Below are 8,085 nucleotides of genomic sequence, written 5' to 3'. Positions count from 1 at the left end.
CAGCGGTGCTGCTCTATCCCCCATCTGGCACAGGCATGCAGCCCACAGGACATGCCAGTGCCGCTTGAAGAAGTTCCTGCCTCTTCCTAGGCCTTGAGCATCTGCGCATGCTCAACGCCTTCTAGTTCTCCCTCTCGCCGAGATTCTCAGAGATCTCCAAGAATCAAGGCGAGAGGGAGAACTAGAAGGAGTCAACACTCGGTTTGCGAGACAAGATTTGCGAGAATGTTTTAAACACTTGTAAACTGCGTTACTCGCAAACCGAGGTTTGATTGTATTTGTATAAATGGTGGTGTCTATTTTTTTGTAGACCAGCTGGTATCTCATGTTCTTTCTATCATATGAATAATTTTTGATAAATTTTAAAACTCACAAAGTAATAAAAGGATACCTGTTGAAATATGATCACAAATGTGTTTTTCCTCAACTTTTGGGGTTAACAGAATGACTTGTAATTTATAAAGTCCTTTAAAAATTCTGTTATGTATGTTTCTTTTTTTAAATGCTAATATGATAATTGGTTGAATGTCTGCTCCTTTGTTCCTATTTCAGAAACCACTAGCTATATAAATTAGACCTGCCTTAATCTTGATTTGGCAAAGGAATGTCTTATCATACTAGTTTGTATTTTTGTTAAGTGTTAATAAAAATATGGCTATGAGTAAGCCTCATAAAAACTGGATTTGGATTTTTTTTTTCAAATAACTTGTTTGTCTTTTCCAAGCCTGATCTATATGTTCAGATAAATGAGATATTTCCCAGCCGAAGCTGGATTTCAATCTAGTCATATCCAAAACAATGGAGCTTGAAGGGACATGTCTAAAGTGTCAGAATTTCTAGGAAAAACAGGTATTCAACCCTGGCTTCCCTGTTATGTAGCCTCACTTTTTTTAAACATTAAGCTGTTCCTCCACTCCATACTGTCTTACTCTGTTAGACCAAAAGTCCATCAAGGCCATTAATCTTTTTCCAACACATGTCAACAGGTCAGAAAGTAGATATATGCTGTTTACTCGCAGGGGAAAACCAGTGGATTTCTTTGTCTAACTTGTTAATAAGCTTTCCTTTAGAAACTTGTCTAAACCAGTGTTTCTCAACTTCAAGTCCAGTACCCCCTAAGTCCAGCAGAGATTTTGAAACAGACATTCTAAAAATGGACATATTTTAATCATGAAATAGAAAACATATGTATTTTTTTTCTACCTTTTGTTGAAGGGTTATTTTACTTATTATGCTGCTCTGAGCTCTGATTTCTGCTTTTCTTCATCTTAATTATCTTGTTGTTTTCTCTCTCCTTTTCCATTCAGCTTTCTTCAATTTATTTATTTTTTGCCTCTGTCCAGATTTAATTTATTCATACTATCCAGTCTCAATTTTCCTCTTTTTGCTGCCTCTACCTACAGCTTTCCATCTCTTTTTCTCATCCATCTCTCTTATTCCCCTTTCTCTTATTCTATCCTCTTCCATTCACCATATCCCCTTATTCTCTTCCATCTAGTGTTGCCCCTCTTTTTCTCTCTTCACTCCATCTGTCTTCCCTCCTGTGTGTACCCTCAGCATCTTTGTTTCTCTCAGCCGCTGCTACTGCTTCTTCAGACCAGCAGTGGCAAAACTACCTAAAGCAGTCCTTGGGCCATAGCCTTCATGTGTGTACTGTCAACCTTTTTTCTGTGTCTCCTGCTCTGGAGCAGGAAGATGATATCAGAGAGGCTGGGAACCCAAGAAGCTGGCAGCATGCATCAGGACTTTGGCTCTGGGATTACTGTAATTGGTTTTGTCACTTCTGCTGCTTGTTTAGGGAAGCACCAACAGCAGCTGGGGGGGGGGGGCAAAAGACAAAAGAGAAGAGAGAAAATACAGAGACACTGAATGGAAAGCTGGGGAAAGGGGTTAATGACGGGCAGTGATGTAGCAAGAGCAGTGACAATCGGCACTTTCCAGCCCATATCCATTAGAGCAGTGTATCACAAACTGTGTGCCATGGCACACTAATCTGTCTCTTCAGATTTCAGATGTGAGGGGAGGTGGCGATGCCAGCTGACTGCCTACAGGACGTGCCTCTCGCAGCAAGAGGCACATCCTGTAAGCAGTCAGCTAGCGCCTCTCCTCTCCGGCCATCTTCCCTGCTGGCACCCCCTACTCAGGGCCCATCTGGAGGGTCTTCGTACATGTGCAGGCGTTGACGTGATGATGTCACGCATGCAAGTGATGTTCACGCATTTCCGGATTCTTTGAGCCACAGTCATAAGAACATAAGAATTGCCGCTGCTGGGTCAGACCAGTGGTCCATCGTGCCCAGCAGTCCGCGTATCAACAAGGGATCCAAGAGGAAAAAGAACAAGGAACCGAGATGGCTCACTGTAGCAGTGAAAGAAGCGATCAGAGACAAAAAGACTTCGTTTAAGGAATGGAAAAGGTAAAAAATGGTGAAACTGGAAAAAGCACAAACAACATCAAAGCAGGTGCCATAAGGCGGTAAGAGGGGCTAAAAGAGACTATGAGGAAAAATAGCCAAGGAGGCAAAAAACTTCAAGCCGTTCTTTCGATATATTAAGGGGAAACGTCCCGCGAAGGAAGCGGTTGGGCCGTTGGATGACCATGGAATAAAGGGAGTGCTAAAGGAGGACAAAGCCATCACCAACAAACTGAATACATTTTTTGCATCTGTATTTACCAAAGAGGATATACACAACATACTGGAAGTCACAGGAAATGAAGACAGGAAACTGACAGGGTTGACGGTCAGTCTAGAAGAGGTATGCAGGCAGATTGATAGGCTTAAAAACGGTAAATCCCCTGGACTGGATGGCATCCATCCGAGGGTAATCAAGGAACTGAAAGGGGCTATAGCTGAACGGCTTTAACTAGTAGCCAATCTGTCGATCAAATCGGAAAGGATTCCGGGAAGACTGGAAAGTGGCAAATGTTACGCCAATCTTTAAGAAAGGTTCGAGGAGAAATCTGGGAAGCTACAGACCAGTGAGTCTGACCTCAGTACCGGGAAAGATGGTAGAGGCGCTGATAATGGACCGCATCATTTATCACCTTGACAGACTCAATCTGATGAGGACCAGCCAGCACGGCTTCAGCAAAGGAAGATCTTGCTTGACGAACTTTCTGCATTTCTTTGAGGGAGTAAACAGGCAGATAGAGAAGGGTGACCCGGTCGACATTGTATATCTGGATTTTCAGAAGGCGTTCGACATGGTTCTGCATGAACGACTACTTCGAAAAATTGCGAGCCATGAAATTGAGGGTGAAATACTCACATGGATTAAAAACTGTGTGGTGGATAGGAAACAGAGAGTGGGGGTAAATGGACAATACTCGGCTGGAAAAGCGTCACGAGTGGAGTGCCACAGGGTTTGATGCTTGGACCTTTGCTCTTCAACATATTTATAAACGATCTGGAAATTGGTACGACGAGTGAGGTGATTGTTTGCAGACGATATGAAGTTATTCAGAGTAGTGAAGGCGCAGGAAGGTTGCGAAGACCTGCAACGTGACATAAACACGTTCGAGAAATGTGCCGTGACATGGCAAATGAGGTTTAACGTAGATAAGTGTAAGGTGATGCTTGCCAGTAACAAAAATTTTATACATGAATATAGGATGTCCGGTGCAGTACTTAGAGAGACCCCTCCCCCCAGGAAAGAGACTTGGGAGTACTGATCGAAAAGTCAATGAAACCATCCATGCAATGCGCCACGGTGGCGGCGATAGGGCAAATAGAATGCTGGGATTAATTAAGAAGGGGATCACGAATAGATCAGAGAAGGTTATAATGCCACTGTACCGGGCCATGATATGCCCTCACCTGGAATACTGTGTCCAGCACTGGTCGCCGTACATAAAGAAGGACACATTATTTCTCGAAAGGGTCCAGAGAAGAGCGATTAAAATGGTTAAGGGGCTGGAGGAGTTGCCGTACAGTGAGAGATTAAAGAAACTGGGCCTCTTCTTTGAAAAGAGAGAGGGGACATGATCGAAACATTCAAGCTAATGAAGGGAATAGTCTTAGTAGATAAAGACAGGTTGTTCACCCTCTCCAAGGTAAAAAGAACGAGAGGGTACTCTCTAAAGTTGAAAGGGGATAGATTCCGTACAAATGTAAGGAAGTTCTTCTTCACCCACAGAGTGGTAAAAAACTGGAACGCTCTTCCGGAGGCTGTTATAGGGGAAAACACCCTCCAGGGATTCAAGATAAAGAGTTGTGCGGGGACAGAAATCCCACCCGTCCCCGTGAGGAGTCCCACCCGTCCCCACGAGGAATCCCTCCATCCCCGCCCATCCCCACGAGGAATCCCCTCCGTCCCCGCCCGTCCCTATAAATTACAGAAATAGTTATTTCATTTAATTATGCTACTGAATTAAAGGCTCTGGTAGAAACCGATTTAAAAATAAGGAAAAAGACTTTATTAATTTGGAAATATTAATTGGGAAGAATACATACTTTGTAAACGGGTTTCTACCAGAGCCTCACTGTTTATAAATTTTTATCAACACAACTAATATACTACTTTATCCTGAAGGAAAAAAAAAAAAGAATTTTTTCCCTACCTTTGTTGCCTGGTTTCTGCTTTCCTCATGTTCTCATTCAATTCCTTCCATCCACTGTCTCTCTTCTCTCTGCGTCTTCCATTTGCTCTGTTACTGTGCCTCTCCCTTTCTCCCCCTCCCAAATTGGTCTGGCATCCATCTTCTTCCCTCCGCTCCCCCCATAGTCTGGCATCTCTGTCTTCTTCCCTGCCAGCGTCTTCTCCCCACTCTCTCTTCCCCATTTCCTTTCAGCGTCCTTCTCCCCCCCATCTTCCCCATGTCCTGTCAGGCAGCATCCTTCTCCCCCTCTGCCTTCCACATGTGCTTTCAGTGTCCTTCTCCCCCCTGTCTTCCCCATGTCCTTTCAGCGTCCTTCTCCCCCCCCGTCTTCCCCATGTCCTTTCAGCGTCCTTCTCCCCCTCCCGTCTTCCCCATGTCCTTTCAGCGTCCTTCTCCCCCCGTCTTCCCATGTCTTTTCAGCGTCCTTCTCCCCCCCATCTTCCCATGTCCTTTCAGCGTCCTTCTCCACCCCTTTGTCTTCCCCATGTGCTTTCAGCGTCCTTCTCCCCCCTCTGTCTTCCCCATGTGCTTTCAGCATCCTTCTCCCCCCCCCCTCATCTTCCCCATGTCCTTTCAGCGTCCTTCTCCACCCCTTTGTCTTCCCCAGTGCTTTCAGCGGCCTTCTCCCCGCTCAGTTTTACCCATTTCCCTTAAGCGTCTTTTCTTCTCCACTCCACCTTTCCTCCCTTTCTCTCTCCCTGCCTCTTACCTTTGTGGCGCTTCCCCACCCGACCGACAACAGAACAGGCCCGGTCGGACAAACCTCCCTGTCCTGTAGCCGCAAATCTAAATTACCTTCTTACAGCAGCTGGAGTATTGAAGCTGCTCTAAGAAGGTAATTTAGATTCGCGGCTACAGGGCAGGGAGGTTTGTCGGCCGGGCCTGTTGTCGGTCAATTGGGGGAAGCGCCAAAAGGGTAAGGGGACCTGACCGGCTGTGCACACTCCCCCCCATGGCTACACCAGGGGCGGACCGCCCCCCCCCTTCTTTGGTATGCCATTGCCTTCTCCCTACCTGCCCTGCCGCACACAGCCGACCGGAAGTCTTCCCGATGTCAGCGCTGACGTCGGAGGAAGGGAGAGCTTTGCTTAAGCCCTCCCTCCGACATCAGTGCTGACATCGGGAAGACTTCCGTTCGGCTGTGTGCTGCAGCAGGTCAGGTAAGGAAAAGGAGACTAGCCTCACGGCTCGAGTGCGATCCAGCCCCGCAGGAACCCCGCGACCCTAGGGGGGCATCCCCACGGGATCCCCGTGACCCAAAGGGGGAACCCGCGGGATTCCCCTCATCCCCGTTCCCGTGCAGCTCTCTAATTCAAGACAAAGTTAGACAAAGTTCTCGCTGAACCAGAAAGTATGCAGGTAAGGCTAGTCTCAGTTAGGGCACTGGTCTTTGACCTAAGGGCCACCGTGTGAGCGGACTGCTGGGCACAATGGACCACTGGTCTGACCCAGCAGTAGCAATTCTTATGTTTGTACTCCCCCCCCCCACCCTTTCCTCTTTAGATGATCAATTGTTATGTTGGTTTTTCTGCCCTGAACTGTGGAAAGAAGTTTTATCTGCTGAAAGCTGGTCAGGAAATGTATTAGTAAGTCCAATAAAAACTTATCACCTTATTTGGTTTTTTTGTGAAGTTTTATTCTGTATATTCAGGTGGACTAACAGAGCAACCATAAATCTTTAATGACAGAATACCGGTAACAGTGGGATCTGGATAGTCCCTGCTGTCACCCATACATACACCCACTCTTTCACTGACTCGACCTACTAATAAAACAACACACAGTATTATGGAACGTAGCCGCAGCTCTTTATTAATCCACAATAACAAATAAATTAACTTTGTATATATTAACATAATTAACACATTGAACCTCAATTGAACCACATCAGCAAGCTCCTCCCGAGCTACCCCAGTGTAAACATCAACATATTGCCCCCGACCCCGCCACAAACAGCAAGAGTCTGAGGGGTGACATGACCTCATGCCCCTTTAACCCGAGTCACCTGACCCCAAGGCATCCAACCACCCAAGGGTGGGTGGGTGGGAGAAAAAACTGCTTTGGAGGACCCTAGAAAAAACGAGTCCTCCAAAGTCCCTTTTATATAAACCAACCTGTCAATCATCCCGCCAGCCCAATCCTTTACACGCCTTTTGACACAAACCACTCCCTCTCTATTTATTCCCTAACTCTCCCCTCCAACTGTCCCGCCCCCCCCCCCCCCCCACATGTCTCGCGGGCGACACAGGGGCCTCCCAGCCCCATGTTACAATACGCCTGTCGAGACAAGCTCGGGCTACTCTTAACTAGAATGTTAATGTATATTTGCCAAGCTACCACTAGATGGTGATGTGGACATATATCAAACATCAGTTCCAGTGACAGTTGTATTAATAATTTCCCTTATTACCAGACACACAGTTCTATGCAATAGGATCTTAGTAGCATGCAGTGACAATTGCAATGGGATTCAGTAAATATGTCAAACAACAAGAGGAGCTCAATGCAGGGCTGGAATTAGATACATTGGGGCTCTGGCCAGAAATTTGGAAAGGGGCCCCCAAAGCCTGCCAGTGGTTATCATCTTCAGCTTTGAACAGGCTTAGAGCCCCCTATGGCATGGGAGCCCAGGGCAATTGTCCAGTTTGCACCTCTCTAACATTGTCCCTGGCTCAATAGCATCAGCTAAGCATGTCCCACCTCTACAAAAGCAACAACTGGGACTAAACAGACCCTACACAGTATAATAGTGGTTTGAAAAGTATGGTCAAAAAGCAAGTTAAACAACATAGTCTCCATCGAGATGTGTAAAAACCCCTAGTGGTGCAATTATATTACAATTTAATTATTGTGATGGGGATCAATAATGTATTTACCTCAGTAGGAAAAGAAAAGTTTTCAAAAAAATGTTGTTTTAATTTTTGGGATAGAGAGGGAAGCTTCTAAGTGCCTCGATACAATGTAATTTACGTAAACTATAATCCACTTAGGTTTAAACAGAATAGAAATGTTAAAAATTAAATAAATATATTCCCCTGATAGCTCTAAACATTTCATCCACTTTTCCTGTACTGACTTTAACCCCTTTGAAAATAATTCTTCTGTTTGACGTTATCTTAGGCTTCCATGGCTGGCGCCTGATTGTAGCAGGTGTTCTGGGTCTTGCCGTGTTTGTGTAGAAAGAACCAACGTTTCAGCCATCAAGCTGTGGCTTTTTTCAGGGTATGCTGGTCTGACCCAGCAGCGGCATATCTTATGTTCTTATACTGTATAATAAAATGGCAATTAGTATAGATAAAAGTATTGTGCTGCTAGATTCAGTTGTTCCTCCATAAACAAATAACCTTCAAACAACTTCCTCTAAGCTATATTAACAATGAACTTAGCTGTTCGGTTGTTGAATTAAAGGAGCCAGCCCTTCTATTGGTTATAATTCAGTAGCAGACTCTAAAAAACTAGCAGTCTTATTGGTCACTGAGTACAAAA

The sequence above is a fragment of the Geotrypetes seraphini genome, chromosome 2 (assembly GCF_902459505.1).
Source record: "Geotrypetes seraphini chromosome 2, aGeoSer1.1, whole genome shotgun sequence".
NCBI lineage: Eukaryota > Metazoa > Chordata > Amphibia > Gymnophiona > Dermophiidae > Geotrypetes > Geotrypetes seraphini.
Note: the sequence above shows the minus strand (reverse complement) of the source record.